We start from the raw sequence: 16,828 nt of genomic DNA on the forward strand, positions 1-16,828 counted from the left end.
TCTTGGTCTTCTCAGTCAATAAAAACAAAACAGGAATAAGAAGTATAAGAAAACATTCCAATTGCGTGAAAGAATTCAATAGAAAGTTTTGCTCTTGTCTGCCTTTTCTAAGGCAAGATGCTCTTGGTCCATTCTTTGGTCGAGTAATAGTTATACAGTAATAGTCTGCGTAATTAATTAATCCTTCAGTGCTTTGATTTATATCTAAGTTTTCCTTTCTTCCTTTCCCAATAATTTGATATTAAAATAAAGTGATTGGGTTCGACAGAAACAATATAATCTACATATCTTAAATATATAACAGGTGATACTATATCTTGGCCCGTTTTGGAATCATTTGCATATATGAAACTTACCTCCAATTGTACGTGGGAACTCTCCATATTTTGTGGGAGTTGGATCAAATCAATGGTTGGGCCATCAGAACATCAGAACTGGAATATCAGACAAAATGGCTATTTTTTTTTTTTTGAGAAGTATACTGCAGCCCACTATAACATGGTGTTTAAAAACGAACCGGTGATCGAACCGGTCAGGGGTCCGGTTATTGGTTCGTACAGTCTGACCGTTCGACCCGAACGGCCGGCCCGTTCTGACAAAAATTAAAAAAAATATAAAAAAATTAGAAAATGGTCAAAACCGTTCGAACGGTTAACCAGCCGGTTCAGCGGTTTTCTGACCAAAATCAACGATTTTGGGGAAAAAGCGGTTTGGAGGAAAAAAAAACCGATTAAGTGACCGGTTCCCGGTTTTTCAAGTCCGACCGTCCGGTCCGGTCTGGTTTTGAAAATAGTGCACTACAGAATTTTGAAATTACAGTCCCCATAGTCTACTAATAGACCCCTTATAAACCGTATCTTACCCATGAATTTGGCATCAATCCACAATCCACAGTTAGGATTCATCCCACCCTAGGGTGGGCTAAACATTCATTCTCCCCCCTCTCCCTTTTTTTTAGTTTAGAAAAGTTGATTTGGTTAAATTTACCCATATGCATCTTTTCACTACTAAAAGTTTACATCTATTGGGTCCATGCAAAAAGTCTTTTCACTTGAATCTTCTCTCCCAATTGATAGAACCGAAAATATATAATGCATTAACATTATTCAAACGTAAATGAATCAGTGATAACACATCACAGTGACCATGATAAGAAAACCTTGTAAAACGTGAAATATGTCTCATGAAAACATAAATGATATCACCCTCAAAAAACAAGAAAAATTGTTGAAAGAAATTTGACAGCTAGGTTTCATTAGGCAAGCTAAATAGTGAAACAACGCCTAAGTGTTGGGGGAAATATAAAAAAATGGTTTCCCCCAACAAATATCTCTCATACAACCCAAGAAAAGTGTTTAGGGATAGCAACGGGGTGGGTTCAATGAGGGTTTTATAAACCTTTCAACCCATATCTTCCCCAAAAGCAATAGAGAATTGGATTTTGAGAATCTAAATCATTTTTCACACATGAAAATGCAAAACTCCCCTTGCAATTAAGGGTAGAGTGGGTTGGGTTTAGAACATACATCTATTTTTTTATTATTTCTTATTATTTATAAACAATAAATAAAATAACATGAACAAACAAGAGTTCCAAATATTTGATTAATACATATAAAAAATACATAAAGCATCCATCATCCTTCACATAAAATTCAAAACATTAATAAATTTAACACCTAAAACATAAAGTTCATATACTTTCTAACAATATACATGTTGGGGAGGATCGGGTTTAGCAAAATACTGTACCCTACTCATACTGTATAAGTTGTTAGACAAAAATGTTTTAAGCGTTTCGTAAATGGTTCATTTAAAAACATAATTTAAAGTTAAAATGCTTCTACAAAAACACAAAGCCTAAAATTGAAGCCCGAGCTTGAGTTTTGATTAGGGCTATATAAATATATAAGTTGAATTGTCGGATTTGAAGAATTTCAACTACATGTGCAGATTCATGTTAGGGACTGAACCAATTGAAAATCTAATAAAACCCCAATTCATAGGAAGGGTCGTGGTATCCTCGCAGAAAGAAAGCCACCACAGCACAGAGGAATTCAGATGTTCTCTTGCAAAGTAAAGCATTGGCTAAGGTTGAAGTTGTAGTCCGAGACCTCATTAAGAAAACAACTTTGTCAACCGTCACATGTTTGGAGTATCAAAAATCAAAATCCACCGTCAGGTGGGCTCTACTTAGAATACCAGATGGACCAAAAAAGAAATCAATTCACAATTGATATAATTACCATTTCCCGGTCCAATGTGCAATCTTCTATAATGGGATAGGGGTGAAGTGTAAATAGAGAGTAAGTCATAACTTGTTATAGCGTTAGAAAAATTGCCTTAGCATTTACTGGTTATTCAGAGTGTTGGAGACTGGAGGTTCAAAATTTGAAGGTCAAAGTCCTGATAAAAAGGAACGGTAGGTGGCAAAAGTAAATGTAATTAATTTAATTTGAATGGCGAAAGTTAAACAAAGGACTCAAAATCAATAACTTTTACTGAGAGAGACTAGGGAGAGGAATCCTTTGATCAAAGATAAAAAAATAGTCATGAGCTGTGTATGTGTAATTTGAATGAGATCGAGTTTATTGTTTCCTAGACAGTAAAAAAGTTGACAAGGAATTAAGGTTACTAAAACTAAAAGTAATATTACCATTGAGTATAGGTTCTGTATATATAATTAATTTCTGTACTTTGACACAAATCATTAGATTGGAATACACTTATACAGTGTATGGGTCTGGGTTGATCTGGGCTCGGATTATCCAAGGGTCAGGCCTGGACCCAGCCCAATAAATAAAAAGTCTGATTTCTAAGCCCAGCGCCTAAAAATCCTGGGATTGGTCTTGTCCAGGCTCCGGCTAGTTCCTTCAAAATTGCATCCAACAATGTTTGGCAGAAGAAATGATGTTCTGGATGTGTTGTGTGTGATGGACTTCTAATGGCACAATGACAATCTTGTTGTGGTGAAGCTGACATCATTTTGGGTCCAGTTTACTTTTGGTCTTCGATTGGCCTTTTATCCGACCCCAATGAGATCTAATGTGGGAGAGATATTAAAAACCTTAGTGGTGCTCAACTGCTCATAAAAAACTAAAAAATTGAACCAAATTAAGTAAATTTAATCGAAATTTTTTATTAATCAAATCAATTGATTCGGTTTTAATTCGGTATTTTTGAAAAAGTAAAAAGTTGGTTCCGTTTTTAATAATAGATAATTAATCGAATGGACTGGTATATATTTTTGTGTATATTATATACATTTTATTATATATGTCATATATTATCTATATATTATATATAAATATATACATTATATATATATATATATATTAAAAAGCCAAAGAGCTAAATCGGACAAAAACCAAAATCACTCAACCGATTGATGGTATCGATTTGGTTTCGGTTCAGAGAATTGCAAAAACTGACAGTACCAGTTCAATTTAAAAAAGAGCCCACGGTTACAATTAACCACCACGAACACCCCTAGCAAACATTGGCTATGAGAGAGAGAATTTTAATAATAGTCAAAGTATTGATAGATTTTATTGATATAAATTAAGACCCACGAGGGTTTTTATTGCGATATCTTATATTTATAATAATTTAATTTAAAAATAAATAATCACAAGTATGAAAAATGGGAGGAGGCCAAGTTCTATGTGAGCATTGAGGTGAGGGGACTCTTGGTCTCCCTCTTTCTTTCCTCTAAAGACATAAAGTTACGAAAAGTTCTCAAGGAATTTTGTCCCTCTTAACTTTCTATTCTTCTTTTTATTCTAGACTAGGAAAACATGGACAACTGCATTTTAATTATATATTATAGATTACAAGGGACATAAAACATTCTAGTGTATTTGTTTCGATTTTAACTTATTTTTATGTTTTTACAATAAAAAAGTTCTTTTAATTTCCATTGATTTTTGAATGTTAAATACTTGAATCACCTATTGGGAACGTTAACTGATGCTATAACAATTTGATCTGAATATATATTTTTGGTATTTGGTGATACGCACCACACTAATAACCCCCTCTCCAAAGTCAGTGGTTGCGAGAATTGAATCTGTCTATGCAGGAGCTAACCAACTAAGGTACCAACTGAATCACCCCTCAGTTGGCATTCGATCTGAATGGATAACACTGTCAATTACCCTTTCATTCAGGGGTAATCATTTCAAGCTGGGCTTAGTCCAACTGGAAAATTTCCAGGCCTGGGCTTGGGTTTTATGTTCTTTATATATAAAATTTTATATTTTATGATATATCATATATAAAATCTATAAAACGATAATAAATTATATTATGTAACATTTTTTATTTATATAAATTATAATATATATGTTATACATTTACATATGTCATGCATTAAATATATATTTAGTGAAATGACAAAACAGGATTCATGTAGCCAACCCCATATTAATTGGATAAGGCTTTTGTGATGATAATGATGTGATATGTTATATGCCATATAATATAAAATATTGTATATTTAATATACTGCATATAGTGGCATAGGCCCAAAGCACAGCCTGGGCATGGTCCATGATCAACCCTAGTCAGATATTACATCCACCTTTATGTCTGCTAGTTGTGTAACTTGGGTAGCCCTAACCCAAGCCCTTGACCAATCTGACCCACATTTATGCATGGGTTGGGAATTATATTTTAAGACCTCGGGTTGGGCTTAAGCCCAAAACCCAAGGTTTCCTATTTTTTTTTGGTTAAGAGCACTCAATTCACTTCCTTTAAATTGCATTAGAATGTAAATGTTGAACAAACGGTTCAGCTTAGGAAGAGTAACAAAACAAATATATGCAGTGTATTTGCACTACATATTTGTGAAGAATATGTTTTTTGATATTGAAAATAACAGTAAATTTGTATTTTTCTGACATGTTTGCATTTAAAATAAAAAAAGTTGTAGCAAACTTTGGCTTGATTAATGTAAAAAAGATAGATTAAAGTCTTGGAATTCATATTTATACCCATGACAACCAAATATGTTTGGTAACAATTCAAAACCAAACCAAATTAGCATTTCCATGAACCATATATATTTGCATTTGAACTCATACCAAACATAAACTCTAAATGCTATTTTACCATTGATTACCATCATTGCCTATGGGTATCGCCCATGCCATCTATTACACATTTGGGTATTGTGAGCAACATGGACCATCATTGCTTTTTACTAATTTCATTAGTTGTTTAAGTATAATTCATTAATTATTTAAGTATTTATCATTATTAATAATTCAGTGTCCATTTTATCATCATCATCATCATTATTATTATTATTATTATTATTATTATTATTAGTTAAATAATTAAATAATGATATTTAATATTATTATTCATTCATTAATTAATTAATTATATGATCGAATTGCGAAACAAGTTTCATGTGGCTCCACATATTGTTGGGATGAGGCTTGGATTATGATGATGGATTATTTAAAATTATTAATAATTATTTAAGATTATTAAATTATTGATAATTAATCAATAATAATTTCATAATTGTTTAATATTAATTAGTTAATAATTCATTCATTCAAAATTAATATTTTATTATAAATTATTAAATAATTAATAAATTTTAATTATTACATTATTTTAGCTACTTGTTTAATTAATTATTTTATCAATTTAAAATGGATACTATATCATCGATTGGCCCAGATCTCTTGGAAGCATGAGAAGTGAGAAAACACTAAGGACCCGTTCACTTTTTGGTAAGTTACTTACCCAGGTAAATGCATTTATCCAGGTAAGTGTTTCTCAGGAAAGACTTACCCAAGTAAGTGCATTTACCCATGTTCTTTTATTTCCCATGCAAACAAGACATGACCATTTTAGCCATAAAAGTCCATTACTATAAGGGGCATTTTTGTCCTATTCAAGTGTTGGCAACTTTACCACCTTGGGGGAAAATTATTTACCTACGTAGGAGATGGGTATCACTTACCTGGTCCCCACATAAATCTGAAAAAAAAACATGGGATTTTTGGTCAAAGGGAATCAAAATCCCATTGACCAACTTTCCCCCTCTCAAAATTCAAAAAAAGAACGCCCCCTAAGAGCATGATAAATTTTTGAGGGAGATGACACAAAAATATTACATTTTTATGAAGCCAAAATTTGAGTAAGCAACGGCTCCTCTTTTGATGTGGCATCTGCAGACTAAAAGGAAAATGTCCTCCAAGTCTAAACACAAAGGATTAGCAAGCACACAAATGAATCTTTTCCTACGTCATTTATTAAAACAGCCTCTATAGTTTCAGTATTTACTTAATTGATCTTCTATCAAGAATCTTTTATATTACTATTTGAAAATGGCAACCTGACCAACTATACTGAGTGGAAAATGTTCAAGGACATGGCCTATGATATTTATTCCAAGAATACCCCTAACACATTATATCGAGCTTTTAAAATGAACCATTGTTTGATTTTCAAATCTACCACACAATCTTTGATTTCAGTAGAATGAAGAAGAGATAACAGTTCATACCAAGTTATTAGTTAATTTGCAATAGCATGTCTTCTTCAAATATAGAATAAAATTGATTGTAAAAATTTGCTGCCCATGTTTTAATAGGGGCAAGAGTGACATTTCCATTTATATTTTCTGTAGATTAAATTGGTCGAAATAGATCCTAAGGTTAAAAGCTGTCATTTTTCATTTAGGTTGATTAAGTAAATCGTTGCGAACTATAAAGGGTGTTTTAGTAAAACACATACGGTAGGTTTTAATAAATTCATAATACTGCAGGGTGTTTTAATAAATGACCTTTTCTTTTTCTTTGATGTGTGTGAAAAGAAAGCACCAAGAACTCAAAAACTACGAGAGAGGTCCAATAAGAAAACAAATCAAAATAGGCTTTTGGGAGTGCTTTTTGTTCTAATCGAACTTCTTTAAAAAAGCCACTTTTGGGGATTAACTTTTGAGAAAACACTTTTGTCATATTTTGTTAAAAATAGCTTCTTGCAAAGTTAAAAAGCCCAACAAAGTTTAATTTTTCTACTCTTCTTTTTTTTTTTCTTTAAATGGGCTGTTCCCGTACAAATGTTTTTTGGCTGACTTTTGGCTTCTCTGAGAAAGCACCCAAAAAAGGAAAAAAATGTTGAAGAAACACTTCCAAATAGGGCTTAAGTAACACATAGCGTGGCATACGATGCACAAATTAATGGACTTTGCGAGCACCTAAAGGTCGTATTACAATTTTTTTTACTCCATGTGGCTACACAATAGGGGTAGCCATTGCACAATCAATCGGCACCTACCTAACGGATGTATTAAAGATTATGTTTGGTGATTAAGTGGTTTGAAAAATAAGCACAAGTGCTTATTCTAAGTACATATTTTAACAACCACTTAATGTTGTTTGGTAACCCATTTGCCAAATCACTTATTGGAGATATTTTAAGCACTTATTGGGGGAGGATGGATCTGCTCCTCATTGAACGCACCTCATACAAACTTCACATGCACATCCAATCATGTGTCGGGAACATCTCCTATATGTATGTGTTATTATTCGTGGAAGATGTCCCTAATGCACAGTGGGATGTGCCTGTGAGGATAGTGTGAAGTGTGTTCTGTGCAGAGCAAAATTCAATTCTTATTGGGGTGGGGATGTCTGGTGAGTTACTTTCCTCGCAAGTGCTTATTTTAGTATAAATGACAATTTTAACCTCTATTTCACCCACGCATATAAATAATGATTTTCACATATTATATTATACATTTCAAAGAAACTCACCATATCACCACGTCGGGATATATGAGAATCCACGTGGGCCCACACGTGCCATTAATAGAAAAAGAAGGAACAATAATAATAAGAATAATGATGATAATGATAATGATAATGATACTAATAACAATAATAATGATAATATTAATAAATAAAAACAATAACAAATAATAATAATAATAATAATAATATAATAGAATATTGAAGAGTACTTTTAGAAAGTACTTTCAAAGGGCAGATTCCACAAAATATATCCAGAAAGTACTTTCAAAGAGTAGTTTTTACAAAATACATCCAAAAAGTACCTTCAAAGAGTAGTTTCGACAAAATACTACAAAATACTTCTGGAAAGTACTTTCAAAGAGAAATTTTCACAAAATACTTTTAGAAATTACTTCCAAATAGCAGTTTCCACAAAATACTTTTAGAAAGTATTTTCAAAGAGCAATTTCTGCAAAATATGCAATGAGAAATTAAAAAAAGGAAAACATTTATTATTCACATTAATAATAAAAAATAAATGGAAATTCAGATTAATAAAAAATTGAAAAAGTTACCACCAATATGAAATGAGAAATTAAAAAAGTATAACATTTATGGTTCATATTAATAATAAAAAAATAAATGGAAACTCGGATTAATAAAAAAACACAAATATGCAATGAGAAATTTGAAAAAAAAGGATAGAATTTATTATTAATATTAATAATAAAAGATAAATGGAAATTCGGATTAATCAAAAAGACATGGAAAAAACACCACAAATATGCAATCAGAAATTAAAACAAAGGATAGTATTTATTATTCATATTAATAATAAAAAAATAAATGGAAATTCGGATTAACGATAAAAAGCATGGAAAAAACCACAAATATTCAATGAGAAATTTAAAAAATAGGATAGCATTTATTATTCATATTAATAATAACAAATAAATGGAGATTCGGATTAATCAAAAAAATGGAAAAACACCACAAATATGCAATGGGAAATTATAAAAAAGGATAAAATTTATTATTCACATTAATAATAAAAAATAGATGGAAATTTGGGTTAATCAAAAAAGGAAAAAAAAACAACACAAATATGAAATGAGAAATTAATAAATAGGATAACATTTATTATTCATATTAATAACAAAAAATAAATGGAAATTGAAATTAATAAAATAATGGGAAAAACATAACAAATATGCAATGAGAAATTTATTATTCATATTAATAAAAAAATGAAAAAATAGGACAAAATTTATTACTCGTATTAATAATAAAAAATAAATGAAAATTCGAATTAATAAAAAAAAATTGGAAAAATAACATCACAAATAAGCAATAACAAAAATCAAGAATTTAAAAATTCGAATTAACCAATTATTCCTAGTAAAAATCAAGAAAAAAATTCAGCAACCACATATTTCAGCACATTTTTAGCATAATCTTCAACAAAAACAACAAAAAAATACTAATTATTCATAAGAAAAACCACAAGTATGCAATAAGAATTTGAAAAAAATATTTATTATTCACATTAAAATTCCAACAAAATGAAGCAAATTCGGAATTTGCAAAAACATAATATAAAAAATTCAGTAATTACCTATTATTTGTGTAATAATATTCAACAAGAATGACAAAAAATATTTAGTTATTCATACAAACAATTATACAACCAAACACATTGCATCATTATTCAATTCATATTACTAGAAAAGCGAAAAAAATTGATTTTCTCTAAAATATACAAGAAAATGGTAAAAAAAACTATGAAACGATCAAAGTAGTAGGATTAGGAAGTCTTACCTGTGTTTGTGGGCAAGTTTCTGGTGGGGTTTCTGATAAAAATTTTAGATCTAGGAAAAATCAAGCAAGGAAGAAAACATGCATTAAAATACTTCAAAAAAGAGGGAAATGTCGACTTTAGATTGAAGATAAATGTTTGAAGATGCAAAATGACCCACCCACTGATCAATTTTAGGCTATTAAAGTCGTTGCCGGTCGCCCTCCAACCTCTTACTGCCGCTGCCCTGTTTAAAAAGTGTGAATGGAGAAGACAAGGGTTTTTCTCCATTTGTGGGGTAGTTTAGGTATTATGAAAAAAGTTTAGGGACTGGACCGTCCCAAAATTTTCAAATAAGAAACCTTGAACTTTCTTATTTTTTAAGTGGCCTTTTTTTAAATAAGCACTTATACCTCACTTATTTTTCAAACAGGTATAAGTGCTTATTTTCCACTTAATGTGTGGTTCCAACACTTCTTTTAATTACTTAAAGAAATAAGTGCTTAAAAGCACTGGAATCAAATAGGGACTTAAAGTTAAACCTTGCATTAGTTGCTTTCTATGAAGAGCATTAAAGGAATAAGATTAATAATGTTTTAAAATGATAATCAATCATGTTTCAAAAGATAATGCATAAATAGCTAGTAGGACAAAAAATTACCTTCTTTTTATTAAATTACCCCTTAATAAAATTCCGACCAAAATAATATTTTCACCAATGGGACCCATTTTTCTTTTCGGTAAAAGATTTAAACATACCATGAGCTTTCATAAACAGATTTAAATATAGCTTAAGCTTTTCAAATAGATTTAAATATAACTTGTAGGCTGACCCAACTAGACTTAAAAATACCTCTGTCAATGAAATAACTCATTTAATTTTTAAGGGACTACATAACGGGGGGTAGCCTATCCCCCAAACCCATAAACCCCCCTAACCTAAGCATATGCAATAATCGATTCCAAGTCTCCATAACCAGTAGGAGACCTTACCAACCATTTTCACCTTGCAATTAATTTAAAATTTTTAAAATCCTATTTTTCCCTTTTGAGCATGAAAGAGAAGAAAGAGAATTGAGGTGGAAGGAGAACTTCCCTGTTCTGTAATTTAATGCACCTAAGCTATAAATGTAGAGATTGACTTGCCTATATACTATTGCCATTAGTTCGTCTGATGTTCTTAGGCCATGTTTGGAAGTGCTTATGTTTAAAATAAGTTCTTATTAAAATAAGTGCTTAATAACAAGTGTTTATTTGAATAGGCACTTATTTGCATTTAGCACCCAACTTTTTCAATTACTTATTTTAAAAAATAAACACTTATTTCGTATTGGGCATTTGTTGATCTTTTTCTCTAATAAGCACTTAAATAAGCAAATGTGACTCTTTTGTCCTTCATTTTCTTTCAAATTTTCTAAATACCTAATCCAAAGTGAATGAATAAAAGTACTTTGATAGAAGTGCTTTTATAAAAGTGCTTTCATAAAAGTACTTCCGTAAAAATACTTTTGTAAAAGTGCTTTTATAAAAATACTTTCATAAAAGTACTTTTATAAAAGTATTTTCATAAAAGTTCTTTTATAAAGTGATTTTGTATAAGTGGTTTCATAAAAGTGTTTTTATAAAAGTACTTTCATAAAAATTCTTTTGTGAAAGTACAAAGTACTTTCATAAAAGTGATTTTATAGAAGTACTTTTGTAAAAGTACTTTCATAAAAGTGCTTTCATGTGAAACTACTTTTATAAAAGTGCTTTCATAAAAATACTTTCCTAAAAATGCTTTCATAAAAGTACTTTCTTAAAAGTTGTTTCGTAAAAGTGCTTTCATAAAAGGGTATAATTGGTATTCTAAAAATTTACCTGGGACAATTATGGGTGAAAATTTTGAATAAGTGCTTATTGTATGAGCACTTAAAAAAGCTAGAAAATTGGGCTTAAAAAATAAGCCCTTATTTTTAAAATAACCAATTTTTTCAGGCTTATTTCCCAAATACCAATAAGTGCTTAATGACCCAAATAAGCACTCCCAAACATGGCCTTAAACTACAAACATTACATGAAAAAAATGAAATCCCAATCAAACTTTTTTGGCAAACTGATTATATGGCTGGACTGTTCGAATATTCAAATTCATTAATAGATGGAATTTCCAAACTGCAAGCACCAAATCAATTGCTAGTTTTGTTGACTGAGAAGGAGAGCCTCTTTGAGGTGGTCGGTGAGTTTCCATTGAACTTACAATCAATGTGAACTTCCACATATGTTTAGGTGGTTTAAACAATTAAAATAGAAACCTATTGAAACCTCTACTTAAATCTACACAGGAGGATATGAAGAATCTTGAATACATTTATTGTGTCGAATTTTATTACATGGTAAGAAGTAGCTCTATATAGAAAAGATGTTGTTAGAGCATATGTCACAAACGATCATTATAGTGTCATTATAGTGATTTTAGAAACAGGTTTTATTGGGTGAATCTTCAGAGAGAGTAAGGGAGTAAAGGAAGACAACCCTTGGGTCCATGGAATTGAGATGGTGCGCAATCTGAGCACTCCTACCTGGCAGGGGGTCACACTCCAAGCTGGCGATGGACGGTACCTGAGAAGAAAAAGAGGATGAAGGATTCCCGGGGAGCTCGCCCGGCGGGAACACTCTGATTTTTAACAGCCTCTGAATGCACACTGATGTAGAAAGCTAGAGTGCAGATAGCACGAATGCAATTACCCTTGTCGCTTGGGGGTCGGGGCCTTTTTATACTGATGCCCCGTCAAATCTGGCATAACCGCCTCTGATTCTTTGCTGCAGCTGTTACTGCCAGAGCTGAGCTGGTGGGCGCATGTAACCGTTACAGGGTACGGCCCTGTCAGGCAGGGGATGCTTGTCAGAGCCTGGTAGGCACGACACTGCCTGGCCAGAGACATGGGTGCAGTCTCCAGATCTGGCAAGTACGGTTGTCAGGCGATACACCGAGTTACCTGGTACCGAGCTACTACTGACATGTCGAGGTGCTTCTACCCGAAGTAAGTCTTTGAGGCGGTTACTTAGGTTTGGGTAGGAGCCTACTGGCGAGCTTATCCGAAGGGCCTTCAGTTCAGGATGTTCCTTACCCAGGGATCTTAGATTGGGGTGCTCCCTTCTTGAGGAGGAGCTCAGGGGCTCCTTACTGAAGAGGAGCTCGGGGGCTCCTTACTTGGGAGGAGCTCAGGGCTCCTCACTTGGAGGGACCTCGGGGCACTCCCCCTTTGAGAGAGAGCTCGGGGTAACCTAAATACCACCTTGTAGCGAGCTGCTACCCGTGCCGAGCTGTCAGGCTAGGCTCCAGTGAGTTCATCATGCCGAGTTGCGGCCAGGCTGTCATGCCGAGTTGTCACTTATGTCGAGTCATGTCCACATGTCCCCCTATTACGAGGTCGGGCCAAATCACCCTTCATCAATTGCCCCCCACTCCCCATGCTAGGGGTCTTGACCCAGTGCGGGGAGTTCACGGTGTGACAGGTGGATTTGGCTCGGAGTTCAGGCGCCCTGCTAGGCAGCTCGTCGATCGGACCAGTTCATTGCTCGGCTCAATCAAGGGTGACCCGGGTCGCGTACAGTTACGCACGGACGTCACGTGATTTATAGACTCCGCGGACGTCAAAAAACACGCTAAACCGATTTCACCTCGGGGGTCGCGTAGCCGGTTTTCTTGAGAGCCGTCAGATCATCTTGATCTCGACCGTTGATGCCCGAGCATAGCGGCTATAAATAGTGGGGGTCCTGGGTCATTTTTCCCTGCCATAAGTTCTTAGCACTCGCCTTGAGGTCATGCAAAAAGTCCTCAGCTCGAGTTCTTCAGCTCGTCCAAATTTCCCAGTCCGGTTGCATTTCCTTGGGTGAGCCTCCCTAGCTCCTTCTTTCAGTTCGTTTCCAGTTTTTCAATTTCGTAGTTAGCTTTCGAGGTGGATACCTCGGGTCAAGTAGGTGCCTCCAAGGCACATTCCACTTACGAGGTGCGGAGGACCTCAGGTAACCCGACATCCACCTCTAATCGAGGTCGGGTACCGGACAAGTTCGGTCCTTCTACCATGACAGTAGACAGGCTTAGGGGCCTGATAGCTCGGTACAACCTTCCTAGGGAGTACACCTACCACCTTCCTGTGGGCGACTTCCCTTGGGAACACGGTCGTGATGAGATCGTGATTTTTGGGGAACAGCTCGCGGCCGGACTCCGCCTCCCACTGCACCCCATCATTGTTGAAGTGTTAAATCACTTCGATGTAACAATAGATCAGCTCCACCCGAACTCTGTCTAAAACGTAGTCGGTACAATTTCCCTCTGCTTCGACTATGCCCTTCCTCTTGACCTTGAGATTTTTTCTTCCATCTTGTCGATAAAGAAGAATGCATCTAGCATTCTCCCCGAGCACAAGCGGACCTACTACCTGTTGACGGGTTTGTCGAAGCCCTCAAAATTAGTACTAGTCCCACAATCAAATAATTGTAGTAAAAAGTGGTACTAGGTCGAATCCCACAGGGAGAAATTCAGTAATCTCTTAGCCGAATGGATAAAGTAATTGAGTGGGAAAATTTAATAACTAAAATTAAAAGAATAAGAAAGCAATAGCAAACTCAACAATTAAAAAGAAATCAGTCTTACCGAATTCTGGTTCAGGGGTTCCGTTTAGCCGATTGGCCATCGATCATAGGTATCCCTGGAAATATTGCAATTCAAGCATTTAACCTTAGATTTATTAGGATAGCCATAATAAACCTTGTGTTTTCCTAATTCCGTTGACCAAACCCAGCATTCGATCAACACTTATCACCACTCAACTGGGTACGATAGCGTTCCATGTTAAACAATGATAGCATTAAAATTTGTGAAAACAGTTAAACCAAAACAACAATAATTGAGATAGCTGCAATTATTGAATCTTGTTCCCTCGATTCCTTTTAGGTTAAACCATGTCAATACATTGGTCAAAGGCTGTCATGAACAATTGACCCAGAAAGATATTAACCTAATTGTTACTTGTACCACTATTCGTGACAATTACGGATCACCAAAATCATGGATAGCAGTAGGAAAATCAACATTAATTCAGTTTGTCAGACTAATTAACATTAATATCCAATAAAAAATATGCTCAAGAATCAATGAATACTTGAATTAAAAAGAAAGAAAATAAATTAACTATAGAACCTCACAATGACACAATCGAACCTCCCCCCTTGAACCAGAAAAAGAAGCTTAGCTGCTCATGATCTGCGAAACCTCCATGCTTTTCTTCTCCATAGCCGAACTGCCTTCTTGAGCTTCTTGGTCTTCTTGATGATCTCTTGGATCTAAGAGTGAGTGATGCTAGAGCCGGTTCCCCCCCTCTTTATATAGCCAACGGAGAGGGTTGTTTTCCAACTCCTTCTAGGAGATCATCTTATCTTTAGGGAGTCTTGATCTTCTTTGAACTAATCCTATCCTATCTCTTATCTAATGATCTAATCTCAATCTTCTTATCTCTCTAGGATTACATTCAAGACTTTAGATCTGATAAGACTCTCTCCTTGGAGATTACATTCGAGATTTGGACTCTTGACTCTTGAATTCGAGTTGGGCTGCTTTAAAACTTGGGCTGCTTCAAGGTACTTCTGCGAGTTGGGCTTAAGATGTGAAATGGGCCTGACTACGAACTTACTCCGACTTCGGGATCGTTTTTGTACTCGATTCGGGCCGAATCTGTCAAAATCAAAAACATAAAAGTTGTGGGCCTTCCTCTCATCTTTCTAATGCTTCTTGAATTGTCCAATTCGGAGTCTGTAATTGAGAATTAAGCCCAGATTACTGACTGTCGCCGAAACTGTGCAAAATCACCCGATTTGCCCTGTTTTCTTCCAATTGCCTTCTTTATTGCCCTAAATCGAAATACAAGAGTAATGAGTCCATTTATGTGTTAAAGTGATGTAAAAAGATGAAAATTACGGGACAAAAATAGGGTTCTTTTCAGTCTCATCACCTGTCCCCCCGCCCGAGCTTCAAGTTTTTACATAAGCTTCCTAGTAAAGTCCCGGCTTGGAAACGGGACTACTTTATAGTTCGTAACACTGCGGGGTGGCCCTTCCCTACTCACTGGAGGGTGGCCATTCAAGACTCCAGCATTAGGCTGGACAAGGATACAAGTGAGGTACTTCAGTCTTGGGCGGAGCTCAGCCTCGACTACAAGGACTACCTTGCCGAGAACAAGCTTATTGAGGCCGGTCTGAGTCCCGGTAGGTCGCCTTGTCAAGAGTTAGTATTTTTTCCTTCGGTAGTCAGTTTCTACTTCTTGGTAGCATTACTGACGTCGAACTCTGTTGCAAGTCGCATGTAGAAATTCAGCGCTGAGAAACTCTTCGGCAAGATGAAGGGGAGAAAGAAGCGAACTGCAAAGAGAGCTCGTATTGAATCTCCACGAGCTTCTACTCCCAAGCCCGAGTGGCCTGCTGAGCGACCTACTGAGTGGCTTGCTGATGCTCCTCCGATGATTAACTTGGAGGAGTCGGAGAACCCCTCACCTCGGGAGCCCGAGGCAATTGCGGAGCTCGTTCCCGAGACAACTATGGAGCCCGCTCCTGAGACTGCTGCCACTACTTTGGGAAGTGGGGAATCAGCCCGAGGATCAGCCCGGAGTATTCTGAACCCACAGTACAGCCTCCGGAAGAGCAAAGGGGCTGCGTGTGCCGAGGAGGTCTCTAGCTGGGCCGAGCTATCGCCTGCTCAACTCGGAGCTCGAACAGCTACCCATTGCATGGTGGTAAGTCTCGTTGCATTTCGACTTCAATTTCTGCAATTGTTGCTTTACTGACGCTCACTGGCATTCTCTTGGCAGGTGAACAATGTCGTGCATGCCCTGTCCTACCAATCTGAGCAGCACTTAACGCGAGTTCTGGCTGCCGAAGACTCAGCCTGCGCAGCCCACTCCGATTTGAAACTAGCTCGCGGCCAAATCCACCGGTTGGAGGATGACATGCTGGCTCAGAAAGAGCTAGTTACGTCGCTGATGTCAGAGAAGGAGGGGTGGCAGTGCGAAAAGGAGGAGCTGCTACGCAAGGTGGAGGACCTTGAAGCAGATAAGGGAGTTATGAGGCGCCAAGTAGAGAACCTCGAAGCAGATGTCAAGGAGCGAACTGACATCCTTCTTGGCGCTATGGAGGAGGCCAAGGCCAAGGCTGTCCAAGACTACGTGATGTCGAAGGAGTTCGACGGGGTGATGGTGGATGCCTACCGCAAAGGCTTTAAGCTCAGTCGGTGGTTAATAAAGCA

The sequence above is a fragment of the Nelumbo nucifera genome, chromosome 1 (genome assembly GCF_055504915.1).
Source record: "Nelumbo nucifera cultivar China Antique chromosome 1, China Antique-T2T, whole genome shotgun sequence".
Taxonomy (NCBI): Eukaryota; Viridiplantae; Streptophyta; class Magnoliopsida; order Proteales; family Nelumbonaceae; genus Nelumbo; species Nelumbo nucifera.